Source organism: Elephantulus edwardii, unplaced genomic scaffold (genome assembly GCF_000299155.1).
Source record: "Elephantulus edwardii isolate Elephantulus edwardi_28Jun2011 unplaced genomic scaffold, EleEdw1.0 scaffold00169, whole genome shotgun sequence".
Taxonomy (NCBI): Eukaryota; Metazoa; Chordata; class Mammalia; order Macroscelidea; family Macroscelididae; genus Elephantulus; species Elephantulus edwardii.
In genome coordinates, this window is record NW_006399919.1 from 5312414 (window position 1) to 5327715 (window position 15302).

Below are 15302 nucleotides of genomic sequence, written 5' to 3' on the forward strand. Positions count from 1 at the left end.
TGTTCTCCAGAGGCTTGTCAGCAATCCAAATGCATCTGACTCCTGAAACTTTCAGGAGGAAGGACGGTGGCAGGACTTTTGACCTTGCCAATGTTATTGGCCAGGCACTGGAGAGCATGATATATTCAAAGCAACGTGGCTGATCGTCATCTTTGGGTCCTACGTGGATCAAAAGATCACTGTTGACAGATTAGGTTGCTATGCAGTCCATATGTGCCTCTTGTTTACAATGGCAATTACTGAACCATTAGCTCTGTGCCTGTACTATGTACGTTAGGCATGCTGAAAGCTTAATTGCTCAACATCAATAAAGTAATTACCAAGCATCTGCTGGTTACAAGGAGGATACAGTGGAGGTGGGAAAGGGAGACCCTAGGCACTGAAGTGACAGAGAATCCTAGTCTATAATGTGCTACCACCACCACCACCACCACCACCCCCAACGGCACGCCCCAACTCTGATAAGATCCAGCAGGGTTTCATTCACTTATACTGTGTAGAGTTGCTATGCATCAGAGCCAATTCAAGCATTTCTCAAAGGTTTACAGCACCAGGAATAAAAGGAGTAGAAGATTATCTGTCAGAGATTGGACAGGAGCATAGAGTGATGCAGTGCCTGGATCTAGGAGTCTAAGAATTAACACTGGGAGCAGCAGAGAGAATTCCTGAGTGAACGGAGTGGCTCCTCTCCTGTTGGATCCAGAAATGGCCTCCACTTTGAACCCCCGAGAATGCAAGCTATCCAAACAAGAAGGACAAACCTATGGCTTCTTTCTGCAAATTGAGAAGGATACTGATGGCCACTTGGTTCGAGTGGTTGAGAAGGATAGTCCAGCAGAGAAGGCTGGCCTTCAGGATGGAGACAGAGTTCTTAAGATCAATGGTGTCATTGTGGACAAGGAAAAGCATATGCAGGTTGTGGATCTGATCAGAAAAAGTTCAGTGACTTTATTAACTCTTGATGGGAAGTTCTATATAAAGAAAAAGTCAATACTGAGAAGAAACCATAACTGCCACCCCAAGCAGATATATGCACACCTGTGTTTACCGCAGCTTTGTTCACAATAGCAAAGAGTTGGAAACAACCTAAGTGCCCATCAACAAACGAACAGATAGAGAAGATCTGATATATTCACACAATGGAATACTATGCTACAGTGAAAAACAAGAAACTCGTGAAATATCATTCAAAATGGGTCACCCTGGAGGACATTATGCTGAGTGAAATATCTCAGCCACAAAAGGACAAATATTGCATTGGGCCACTGTTATAAAATGGAACTGACATTGGGGTTGGGGGAGACTGAGAAATATGGGATAAATAATGTATACTCTATTGAAAGAGATGAGGGAGAGCACTGTTTAAAAGGGATATGTGATTAGGTATTATTATCATGACAGGGGTCATGATAGTGGAGTGGACTTGGGGGGAGGGATTATATAACAATGAAAGAATTTTTCTTTCACTTTTCAAAGAGAAGAGCAAACTGCGGGGGAGGGGTGGGTGCAACAATGAATGAATGGAAATAAAGACGAACAAAAAAAAAAAAAACAAAACTAAAACAAAAACCACACCAAACCCAAAACCCAAAACTTGAATTGGAATAAAGCTATTGCTGGACGATTCTTACTCTAGCAGAACTTCCTAATAAGGTGTAGAAAGCATAATAAACCTTTGAAAATTTAAAAAAAAAACCAACAAACATTAAAAACAAAGTAGAACTTGAAGGAGTTGGGTGAAAGTCAGGAGCCAAGTTTGAATGTGACACCTCTGGTGAAGAATGGCAGAACAGAGACTTGGATCCAGCCTCAGCTGTGCTACAAGGTGAAGGAAGGGAACAGTTATGACTTCTCTCTGAAAACTATCAAAGGTAAAAAGGTAGTATGCATGTTTGATATAATACCTCAAGGTGTGACTATGACATCTGGTGTCCTAGCTGATGGTCATTTGATTGATGTGACTGGAGCAAATATAGAAAACGCCAGCCACAAAGAAGTGATTGAAAAGGTGAAGAAGTTGGGAAGCCATGTTATTATGTTCCTGCTGGTAGACGAGGAAACTGACAAACTCTATAGTGAGAAGAAAATACCCTTTAAGAGGCAAACAATTAGTTTGAAGCTGCTCCCACACCAGCCCTGGGTCATAGAGATAAAGAAGGGCACTGGCGGCTATGAGTGCTACCTGAGAGATTGCCCCACCCAGAAAGGTCAAATAGTCAAGGACCTAGACGCTGGAAGTCGGCAGAGAAGGCTGGCCTGAAGAACAATGATCTGGTGGTTGCAGTCACTGTTGAGTGTGTGAAAAGCCTGGATCACTGTTGGTGGTAGACAAGGAAACAGACATGTATAGGTTGGTTCTGTTTCCCCGTTTCTCTACTATCAAAGTCAAGAATTGCCCAGTGGTTCCATCAAGGAGCCAAGCATAACCACTTCGGCCCCTCTGAAGGCCCCAAGCTCAGATCTTGCAGGGGAAGCGTATCATAAGCCTAAACTCTGCAGGCTGGTCAAAGGTGCAAATGGCTATGCCTTTCTCTTAAATACCATTCGGGATCTGCTAGGCTCATTCACCAAAAGAGGTAAAGAAGGGCTGCCCTGCTAACCTGGCTGGGCTGGAAGAGGGGGATATCATCGTTGAGGTGAACAGGATGAATGGACAGGATGAGTCCTATGAGGAGGTGGTGGAGAGAATCCAAAGCAGAGGGAAGAACGTGGAACAAAGGCCTATGAGTGTGTACGGCCAGGCTAAGTAAATCCCTCTTATTTCTTCCATGGCTGATCCACTTAATGCTCCCCCTGATCCCAAAGCCCAGCAGAGTCAAAGCTCCACTCTCATATAGCCAAAGAACAAGCCTACAATACACGTTCTCAATTTTCCTCCAATTTTGAGGACACAGTGATGTGAGGCGAACAAATGATGGCCCTGGCTGGTGGCTGTTTCTGGTCTTTAACAGGAATCTGCTCTCAAGGAGTGAGCTGCTGGATCCCTGTCTGTCAGAGAATCCCTCTGGAGACTAGTTCTTGTGTGACTGTCTTCTGTTGTTATTTGCTTTAGGGGCAACTACTGCAGATGGTTATTTATGTTCAACTTAGAAAAAGCTGAGACTGGAGTCAACTTTTTCATGATCTTTCCAGTTTCAATACAAGTACTTTCTCTGTATCATGATGCCTTTCATGGCTATACGCTCCTTGAGCACCAAAGATAATTTCTAAAACTGTATATTTGTATGCAGAACAGATCATTTGGGAAGCAGGGCTTTATGAGGAGGAAGGTGGCATCAAGATTGGAGGAAGACTCATCAACAACCTATGATATTCAGATGACACAACCTTGCTTGCTGAAGCTGAAGAAGACCTGAAGGACCTGCTGCAAAAGGTCAAGGACTGTAGTCTTCAATATGAATTGAACTTCAACATCAAGAAGACAAAGATTCTCACCACTGGGCCAACCAACAACTTCATGATGGATGGAGAAGAGATTGAGGTTGTTAGCTATTACTGCTTAACACCAGCAGTCAGGAAATCAAAAGATGAATTGCATTGGGAAAATCTGCCATCATGGACCCCTCCAGGGTGCCGAAGAGCAACGATGTCAGTCTAGATACAAAGGTGCACCTAATCAGGCCATGGTTTTCTCAATTACTTGTTATGCTTCAGAAAGTTGGACAGTGACTAACAATGATGGAAGAAGAATAGATGCTTTTGATTTGTGGTGCGGGAGAAGAGTCTTGAACATACCATGGACTGGCAAGAAAACAAATAGGTCTATTTTGAAGAGGGCGAAACCAATCTCTCCTTGGAGGCTAGGAATTTGAAGCTCCACCTCACTTATTTTGGGCACATGGCCAGGAGAGATAGGTCTTTGGAGAAGGACATAATGCTCAGAAGGGTAGGTGGACAGCACAGGAGAGGAAGACCCTGGACAAGATGGATTGATATAGTAACAGGGGCGATGCGGGGTTGGTGTGTCAGAATTAGGGAGACTGGCTCAGGACAGGGAAGGGTTCAGAACTGCTGTACATAGGGTTGCTATGCATCTCAGGCGACTCAAACAATAACATTCTATGACAGGTTTGGAAGCAGGAGTGGCATCCACTTCCTAAACAACTTGTCTCTGGAAACTCTATGAACTTTGATAAATATCAATACTTGTAGAGGGGCTTCAGGCCTTTTATTCATAGGGTCGCTGTGAGACATGCTCTACTTGAAGGCATTCAGCAAAACAACAACATATATATGAAAGCTAATTGATGTCTCTGAACAAATAAGCCTTATTAAAATTTTGCTTTGGTAAGACTGTTGTGGTTGTTAGAATAAATATTGTTAAAAATAAAAAGAAAGAATTAAAACTGGGTTTTCTATTAAGTGTGGTTGATTTCCGACTCTGAGCACCACCACACCAGGCTTTAACGCGGGTCGCTGTGGGTATTGTTTACCTTGATCAGCATCCCACTTGGGCCATGAGAAAGGATCAAAGTGTTACTTTAATAAGAGAAAAGAAAAAGAGGAAAAGTAGAGAGATTGGGGGGAGGGGGGAAACACAAAATTATTATCTGAAAATGTTACATTTGTTTTTCCAAAAATGTTACCTATTCATTCACATAGTATTCTAATAGACCTGAGCTGACAATGATGACTGATAAAAAAATCTGAAATTTGAGGGTTTTACTTGAATACATCAATCAGTAGGACAACGAGAAAAAGATTAGCAAGGTGCAAACAATGTCAGAAGTAAGAAATAAATGACATCCAGCCAAAACCTGGTGAGACAGCCCCAGAAATGAGGGTAGCTCTAATATTAACAGTCACTAAAGGAGTCTTGATGGTGTAGTAGGTGGAATTGTGAACCAAAAGGTCGACAGGGTGAATCCACTAGGAGAAAGACGAGGCAGTCTGCTTCCTGCGGATTTCCAGCCTCGGCAGCGCTCTGGGGCAGTTCTACTCGGTCCTGTAAGAACACATTTCTGCTCTGTCCTGTTGAATTAGAATCAACTCAAGGGCAGTAGGTACAATGTAAAGAGGTCACAAAACCTCTGAGAGATCTCCATATGAAGCAGAATGTTTCAAGACCGACTTAAGAATTTCACTCTAGAGACACTCAGAGACAGCGTCTTGTATTCCTCTCACAAGAATGGGTGGAGTGCACTTGAACTTGGTCAACAACCAAAACACTGTCTTGGCATGCAATTCTTGAAAACAGAAATGGAAACTCGAGGGCAGTCATTAATCTATGTGTGATGATCAATGGGAATGCATTAGTCCAAAATATGAGAACTGACAGAAACAAAATAAGAAAGGAAGAAGGAAAAGATGAAGTCTAAGGTTTGGAACAATTTCTGGAAGAAATCACTGAGTTTGGCCCCAGAAAGAAAAAAAACAAAAATCCCTTATATTTATATTTTTACACTGTTATCTTGTGCTGTGGTAGAAATACCAGTAAGTGACATTTTATTTTGTTTGTTTAATTTATTTGACCCTCTTTTTCCTTATCCATATCACAATTTGGAAGTCATGTGCTATGATCATATATATGAAAGGTATATTCTTTTTTTTAATTAATTTTGATAAACATTTACAGAGATTTTGGATTTCCATTCATTCATTGCTGCACTTTTCTCCCTGCCCATTCCTCCCCACCAGTTCACTCCTCTCTTTGAAAAGAAAAAGAAGAAGAAAAAAAATTCCTTCATTGGTATACAATTCCCCCATCTCCCCCACCCCTGAAAGGTATATTCTTAGATATACATTCATAAGAATATATTCATAGTCTTCTGTTTCCAAACAAAAGACTGCAGCCCCCTTATTTATACTTTCTTTTCAACCTTGACTTTAATTTATCAAGTCACATTCAACCTGAGATTGAATGTGTGTGTGTGTGTGTGTGTGTGTGTGTGTGCACGTGCACTACTTTCTCAGTACAGGCAAAGGCATTTGACTGTGTGGATCATAACAAACTGTGGCTGACTCTGAGAAGAATGGGAATCCCAGAACATTTAATTGTGCTAATGTGAAACCTGTACTTGGATCAAGAGGCAGTAGTCAGAACAGAGCAGGGTAACACTGCATGGTTCAAAATTGGGAAGGGTGTACGCCAGGGATGCATCCTGTCTCCATACCTTTTCAACATGTATGCAGAGCAGATTATCCGAGAAGCTGGGCTCTATGAGGAGAATTGTGGCATCAGGGTTGGTGGAAGATCTATTAACAATCTGCGTTATGCAGATGACACAACCCTGCTTGCTGAAACTGAGGAGGACCTCATGCACTTGTTGTGAAGGGTCAAGTACTGCAGCCTTCAGTATGGACTGAGGCTCAATGTCAAGAAGACAAAGATTCTCGTCACTGGACCAATTGGCAGCGTCAGGATGGATGACGAAGAGATTGAGAGTGTTCACAGCTTCAGTTTGCTCGGCTCCACAGTCAACACTCTTGGCACCCGCAGTCAGGAAATCAAAAAGCGTATCGCGATAGGAAAGTCTGCTGTTAGGGACCTCTCAAAGGTACTCAGGAGCAACAGTGTCTCTCTGGAGACTAAGGTGCGCCTGATACAGCCCATGGTCTTTGCAATCGCTTGTTATGCATCAGAGAGTTGGACAATGACTAGGGAGGACAGAAGGAGAGTGGATGCTTTTGAGCTGTGGTGCTGATGAAGGGTACTGAATGTACCATGGACTGCCAGGAAAACAAACAGATTCATCTTGGAGAGGATTAAAGCAAGCTGCTCCTTGGAGGCAAGGATTCTGAGGCTTCGTCTGACATACTTTGGACATGTTGCCACGAGGGACGGGTCCTTGGAGAGGGACATCATGCTTGGGAGGGTGGAGGGACGGCGCAGGAGGGGAAGACCCTCTATGAGATGGATCGATTCAGTGACTGGGGTAATCGGGATGGGTGTGTCAGAGGCAGTGCGGTTGGCGCAGGATAGAGCAGGGTTTAGGGCTGTTGTGCATAGGGCCGCTATGAGTCGGAAACGACTCGACGGCACATAACAACAACAACAACAGGCAATTTTAAGTGTCGGTTAAATGGCAAGAAGCTGCACTGTAATCTCAGACATGGACAGTTCGAATCCACCAGTTGCTTTGCTGGAGAAGGAGGGACAAGCTCCACCTCTCCCAGTCAGATCCCATTTGATGGTACACACACACACAAAAAAAAATAATAAAATAAAAATTAAGAGTCAGTTAAGTACTTTCTGTGTGACTGTTGTGTTCTGTTTGATGTTGAAGCCTAGTAGCCAAAGAGAGGTGGAGAGGCAGGCAAGAAGAATGTAAAATTCTGGGGAAACTGAAACAAACTGTAACCCAGATACATGACCCAGACCCATAAGAACAGACTAAAATCTTTGTCAGTTCTTGATGCCTCTGTTTTTGATGGTATAGAGTCCTGCACATACCAAAGTACTTTGTCATCGAGCTAAATATCGAGCTTGGTTTAGGAGTCACAGAAGCAGAAAGAGAATCTCAGGAAAGTAAGACGTTCAACACCCAGCTTCTGCCTCATGTCAAGGAGGTGAGACAGCAACAGCATGTTTGGTTATTTATTGCCAATTCTTTCAGCGCAGCTTGAACTTCTTCTTTCATCGCCACAGGCTCTTGCTCATACATTGTTTCATGAAATTCTTCTGTGTCAGCCAATTCCTTTTGGTATAGTGACTCTGTATACTCCTTCCATCTTCTTTTAATGCTTTCTGGATCATTTAATATTCTGCCCAAAATATCCTTAAGTATTGCAACTCGAGGCTTGAATTTGTTCTTCAATTTCTTCAGCTTAAGTAATGCTGAGTAAATTTGGTCCTTTTGATTTCGCTACTCCAGCTCTTTGCACATGTCATTATAATACTTAATCTTCCTGAACTGCCCTTTGAAATCTTCTGTTCAGCTCTTTAATTTCTTGATTTCTTCCCTTTACTTTGGCTTCTCAGTGCTTTATTGCAATATTCAGAGTCTCTTATGACATTCCTCTGGTCTTTTCTTCCTCCTCTGCCTTTGTGTTCTTCATGGCTGATATTCTTATATCACACATGTTGTTGTTGTTGTTGTTATGTGCCGTCGAGTCGCCTGCGACTCATAGCGACCCTATGTACAACAGCCCTAAACTCCGCTCTGTCCTGTGCCAATCGCACTGTCTCTGACACTCCCATCCCAATTAGCCCAGTCACCGAATCAATCCACCTCATAGAGGGCCTTCCTCTCCTGCGCTGTCCCTCCACCCTCCCAAGCATGATGTCCCTCTCTAAGGACCGGTCTCTCCTCACTACATGCACATAAATATTTACTAACCATTGAAATGACACGTGTGAATTTAAAAGAAGATAGATTTCATGTGCCCAACATTGTTTGCCTCTGAAGGTCTGCCTTCCTTGACCTAAATGCCCTCCCAGGTGACTTTGACTCATGGTACTAGTAAGTCTGCTCATGACTCCTGTATTTTTGTTTCCCTACTTTTGAAGGGCTTGCTGAAATCCAAATTGAGAATTCCCATCTAAGAGTTTCTGACCTAGTATGTCAGAAAGTGGGATTTTCCAGTAAAATCCCAGGGACCCTTACTGCTGATAATCCAGACTCCACACTTGGAGAAAGCTACACACTTTCAACCTCTGAAATTATGTATATCCTCAGAAGAATATGCGAATATTTGCACTTTTCATTTTCAATCTGAATATAAAATTATTAAAGTTTAAAAAAAAATAGTGACCCCAGAACAGCTAAATACCAGATTAAATTCTAATTAGGCACCGAAAGCGTTTTCTAAGCAGGGGCTCATAGTCAGTGACTTTGTAATTGGCTTAGACTTGGAGCAACCCCAGGGCTCTGTGTGTGTACCTGTGTTCTTTTGTAAGTTACCTGGCCACTGGGTAACCCTGAGGCCAACAACACACTAGTCAGTCTACCTTCTTAGAGTTCCTGTACAGAATTTGCACTCAGGATATCAGGTTGAGAAAGGGATAAATGTGATGATCTTCCCAGCATCAAATGAGGGAAGTAGAGAAAGAGTGAGGGAGGGAAGTAGAAAAGATGGAAGGTAAGCGGAGGGGGAGAGAGAATTAAGCTACTGAAACAGAAGACTTCCAGTAGTCATGTCACCTCATAATGACCATCGACGTTGAGGCCATAAACTTGGGGAAATTAATGTTGTGTCATCACAATCACCTTGAGGGTTAGTAAAATATCATTTAATAGGCATCAGTTATCCTCATTCCATCCAAAATGTGGCGTGAGAAGTTCCTATATCAACTCTTGTTAACTACTGTGAGTTGGTCTGATTCATGGCAACCCATGTGCAATGGAACAAAACAATGCTTGGTTCTTTGCCATGATTGGGATGAAGGGGACAGAGCTCCATCAGGATCATAGGGGTTTCATTGGTTGATTTTTTTTTTTAAAAAGCAGATTCTTCCTAGCCTGCTCTGTTCTAGCTCTGCTGAGATAGGTTCAACACATGGCAACAGGCAAGTCTCCAGCAACACATGATTGACTGCTGTACATTTGTTGTTTGTCTGGGTTTTTCTTTCTTTTCTTTTTTTACTTTTGATTGTTTTTCAATCCATTAAGACTTAGGTGAAAGGTGAAGATAATACCAAAATAAATAAATAGTATTTTAAGACTTCAAAATAATTATTGTTCGGTAACAATCTTAATTGTGGGAAAAAAGAAATCAGAGAATCTTTGAATCATGGAAACTTAAGGTTAAAGAGCAATTTAATATCACTTAAATAACAGACATAGTTACCTCTATAAATAAGCTTTTAACATACAATATTTTCATGATTTTATTCTAGGTTGATTACAATTTTTACCTTTTCCCCCCACAGTTGCCATAATAATGAAAACATAAAGATCTTCTGTGTCTCTAGTTTTGATAATTCCCAAGTAGATCATCTTGTGGTTGGCCATTATCAATGGAATTGCTTTTTTCGTTTCCTGTTCTGTGCTTTCTTTACTGTTGTAAAGAGTCTGCTTTACGTTTGATTCATTGGTTTTGAACTCATATTTTGCAGATTTTAGGGATTTCTGGGTTTTTTGGTCAATGTTTTATCACCTTCAACTCATAGTCCCCATGTTGGTTAGAGGAGAACTGCCCTCTGTTGATCCCAAGCGTGAAGTCTCAGGTTTTTTGTTTTGTTTCAAGAAAACCAAGTTTTTATTGTGATTTGAGTGAAAGTTTACAAAGTAAATTGGTTTCCCATGCAGCTATTCACTTTGTTTTATGACATTGATGATAATTTCCATATTGTAAGTACACTCTTCTTCCTAATTCTTCCCTGTGATTCTCATTTCTATTCATCTGTTTACTAACCCCTTGTAAGCTTTATAATCGTGTAAAGTTAATTGTTCACAGAGCTGCTGAGTAGCTCTGTGTGTTATTGTTTACCCAAAGCTGTAGACTTTATGGAAGCAGACATCTTTCTCTGGCACGGTGTTTGAACCTTTTCAGTTAGAAGCTGAGGGCTAAACCATTACATCACCAGGGCTCCTTTTCACAATACATTTAGAAAGTTATATATGCATATAATTTATACATTTAAAATAAAAAGCACACAAAAATACTCTGGGGCTTTATATGTGAAATGTTTGCAAAATGTCATCTGGTGGTGGTTTTGTTAAGTGCCATAAAGTCGAGTACGACTCACAGCAAACCTAAGAATGGCTGACCTGAGTCCTGTTCTCTCCTGTGCCATTCCTTCCTCATCTCTCACACCCCAGAACTCATTGCTCAAGTCCCCATGCCAATCATCTCATTGAGGGTCTTCTTCTCCTTCACTGACCCTCCATCTTTCCAAGATACCCCTTCCAAGTCTAGTGCTCCTCAACCATGAAAGTGAGCCAGAAGCTTCTGGAAGGAAGCTTGCCGAAATCACAAATCTCCTTTCTCAGCTCCAGTACGATTGAAGGAGTTGGATGCTCGGATTTTTAAACTACCATCCTAGGACATTCTTAGGTAAGTCAACAAGATCACTGTAAAACTGCTCTGAGAATATTTTCCTTCTTAAAACAACTCCAAAAAACAATAAGGATTTGTATTCCTTCTCATTCACAAGCCATAGACCTCTTCTGAGGACATGTAAATGAATGCAGAGAAGTATTCTACATTCGTCCTGTTTCCCCCTCATTTATTGTCCCATTGTTTCCAGATTCAGCCTATATAACTGTGCAAAGCTGGTGTGGCCTGGGGCTGGCCTCAACACCACAGAAAAGCCATCTGCTGCCCTCTAATGGTGACTGGCCTCAGCTGGTCACGCAAAGGTTATTTCTCAGCAGCATAGTTTGACCATTTTTCTGAAGAATCCTGTTTTTCTCTGACATCTTCTCATCAAGGAACAATTCTCTAGAACATTCTTAGTGTGAGACTCGGAAGTGTGAACTAACAAGTGAATCAAAGATGGTGTGGTCCAAGGGAAGGGCTTCAGCGTAAAAGACACGATTCACAAATGTGCTCGCTCATAAATGAGCATTTTGACAATATCCTTCAACTCTGTACTCAGCATTGCTCAAGATGTTAGGTACAAAGCAAAGCTCTGCTCTCTGAGAACTGTTATGCTGACAGAGGATGACAATGAGAAGCAAATTACTCCTGTTAGATGGTATTAAGTGCTCCAGAGAAACACGTGCCTTGGGAGGAAAACGTTCCCTGAAGAAAAGGGAATAAATATTTGTTGACCAGATACTGGATGTTTGGCATAAATTACTTCTCTTAACCCTCACAATTCTCTCATTGTAACCCTTTCTCCCCCGCAATTTTATGATGCCAGTATTACACCTAAAGAAACTAAAGTTGCAAGATTTTAAAAACTTGGCCAAGCCTACAGTGTTAATTAATAGTTTCATGGCTCTGAACTTCTTAACTGGTGGTAGGAGCAATGCCCAGGGCGAATGTATTGGGAGATGCCCACACATGCCTTTCCTTAATGCCCATACCCTCACCTCCTCTGGGACCCCAAGGCTACACAGAACAGCAGCCCTGGCTTCGCCTTTCTCCAGTAATGATTTGTCCTCGTTCTAAATCCCTGGAAGCTTTCATTTGCCCTATTCACATACTATAAATGAGTCCTGTCTCTAGGATACAAATGTTAGTAACTACTAATCTCCGTTAATCCTGTGAATGGATTTTCTCCATTTATATGCCAGTTATGTTTGTGATCAATTAGTAAACTTAGGTGATTATGATCAACTACTAAATTGGAAGATTTGAGCAGCAACATGGGGGAAAAAAAAGACCTGGTAATAAGTTTCTTTCAAGATTACAGGCAACGAAACCCCCGGGGCTGTTGTACGCTGTAACACGCAGGGTCACCACGGGTCAGAAGTGACTTGAGAGCAAGTTCTGTTTAGTTTTGTCCTTCACGGTCCAGTTAACAACAGGTAAGGAGTTTGAATGGAATTTTCCTGGAAACAGTTTCCTAACTTGGTGGTGTAGAGCCAGGCCACTTGCTTGGGGAATGATGGTCATATTCTGTAATTTGGATTCCTATAATTATGTCATTTATGGGGATTAGAATTATGGTTAAAACATCCGTTTGCCATCCTTCCATCTGTTATGGTGATGAAACTCTCAAAAGTCCTATGAAGGGAAAAGAAAGTTTGTACTGTCTGGTTGATTGATAGTGGTGACAAGGAAAATGTCTGTGAATGCCAGAGAAGGTCGAAGATTCCTACATCCTTTATGTGTGTTTGGGTGCTGTCAGGAGGAATAAGTCGGCAGGATTTCTTAGGCATTATCAGGAAAAAAGAAATCTGATATAGAACCAGGGGTTTTAGACCTGCTGGACTACCTCTCTCTAGCAACCAGAATCCCTGGTTAAATTTTCCTTCCAGTTCTGACTCAGCACTCAGCTGGCTGCCTAGAAGTTTTGGTGAGAGACTATTGTGGAGAGAAAATGTTAGTAATTTCCAGAATTCATAAATCTAATTATTTCTATTTCATGAAGTTCTTTTATGTCAGCTTCTTCGTGCATATTCTTTTTTTCTAAATAATTTTTTTTCTTTATAGTGGTTTACTTACAAAGTTCTTACACAGTGTTTTTCACACCAGATCTTTCCCATTTTCTTTACCTACTTCTCCCTCCGCCCATCAAATTATGCGACCCTATGGTTAACTATCCCTCCAGCGTATCTTCACCCCTCTGCTCCCATCCTTGAATGAATACATGTTCTACAATAGTGGTCTTCTACAGTATTTGTCCTTATGGGATTGAGTTCATTCGCTTTGCCTAATGCTCTCCAGTCCCTCTCAAGTTAGGTAGTGACTTACAAAACCATTGCTCATGCATGCTGCGTAATCTTCCACCATGTAAGTGTACCGTAATTTCTCAATCCATTAGATTGTGGGACATTTAGGCTGTTTCCATGCTCTTGCAAGGGTGAATAACACTGTTGTTGAATACACTAGCACTCAAAATCTCACTTGAAGGATTGAAAATCATCACTAATAGAAATGAATGAGCAAGGTTCGTTGCTTGTTGTTTCACAGCAACATGTTCCATGTTCAAGGCCCCACTTAGAAAGGTCCAATGTTTGACTTAGTGCTCTGCTATCTCTGACACATCTGCCCCCATTACCTAGTCACTGAATCAATCCATCTCATCCAGAGTCTTCCTCTCCTGCGCTGTCCCTCCACCCTCCCATGCATGACTTCCCTCTCCAAGGACTGATCCCGCCTTGCAACATGCCCAAAGTATGTCAGACGGAGCTTCAGAGTCCTTGCCTCCAAGGAGTAGCCTGGCTTCACTCTCTCCAGAATGAACTTGCTTGTCCTCCTAGCAGTCCATGCTCTTCTCCAACACCAAAGCTCAAAGGCATCAACTCTCCTTCTGTCATTCCTAGTCATTGTCCAGCTCTCTGATGCAGCAAGTAATGGCAAAGACCCTGGCTTGTATTATGTGCACCTTAGTCTCCAGACTGACATCATTGCTCCTCAGTATCTTGGCAAGGCCTCTGACAGCAGACTTTCCCAATGCAATTCATCTTTTAATTTTCTGGCTGCTGGTACCAAGAGTGTTGATTATAGAACCAAGCAAACTGAAGCTGTCAACAATCTCAGTCTCTTCACCATCCATCTATCACGATGCTGTCAATCGGCCCAGTGGTGAGAATCTTTGTTTGATGTTGAGCTTCAACCCATTTTGAAGGCTTTAATCCTTGACCTTCTACAACAAGTACTTCAGGTCCTCCTCAATTTCAGCAAGCAAGGTTGTTTCATCTGCATAATGCAGATTGTTGATGAGTATACCTCCAATCCTAAAATCACATTTCTCCTCATGGAGCCCAGCCTCCCAGATAATCTGTTCTGCATACAGATTGAAAAGATATGGAGATAGGACACATCCTTGATGCACACCCTTCCCAATTTTGAACCATGCAGTGTTTCCTTGCTCTGTTCTGATGACTGTCTCCTGGTCCAAGTATAAGTTTGGCATAAGCACAATCAAATGTTCTGGGATTCCCATTCTTCTCAAAGAGAGACATTAATAGAGTATTATATTATGGAGTTCAGTCTTGGGGATTGGAATTATCGGATCTTCTGGGAGTATTCCTCGAGTAAACTCTTTTTTAATTTAGGGTCAGAACTCATGCACATGTATCATTTCAGTGACAATATACTGGGCCACAGAGCCTTCCAAATAGATCATATTCCTTTTAATACTATTCTGGGGAGGAGGCAAATATCACAGCTCTCTGCATTTTAATCTAATACCTACAATACGCTGCATGTGCTTTCAGTAAAAATCAAGTGTATTTTCTAGAGTTCAATGACTGCAAAATCAAGTCATAATTTTGAAAAATGGGTTCTCTCAAGCAAAGAACTAAAAATAGTAGTTACAATTTTTTTCATATAAAACCTCAAGAAATTAATTTTCAATAGATTATAATTTTTTCAAAAGCGTGTTCAATACACTATAATTATACAAGTCTCAGTTCTGAACAGATTTGGTTGCAAAACCAGTCACCACTAGAGAGATTTGCTTAAGCAACCAAGATGACTAGGAATTTCCTTCTTCTGTTTTGAAAGCCCTGTGTTTGTGTGTCCTTCTTGAAACTACAGGCTTCTTAGAATACAATGTGTTAAATGATGAGTACATTCAGTAACTATTTGTGGGCTATCTACTAAGTGCTGGGCATTGTCTCATGGGTTACTGTAATCAGAAAAGTAAGGTGAAATTGCTGACCCCATAACAGTTAGGAAGGGGCATCAATCCATGCTGCCACCAGTGATGCATAAGTGTCCCTGCTTCCCCACATCCTGTTGTTATCAGCAGTTTTCACGGGCTAGCTTGATAGAACTGAAATGACCTCCTCCTCCTCCTC

The 15302-nt window shown here is 41.6% G+C and overlaps 1 pseudogene; it reads left to right on the forward strand.

The window, feature by feature from the left end:
* The first annotated feature begins 705 nt into the window (after positions 1-705).
* Positions 706-2902, forward strand: LOC102872084 (annotated as a pseudogene).
* The last annotated feature ends 12400 nt before the right edge of the window (positions 2903-15302 follow it).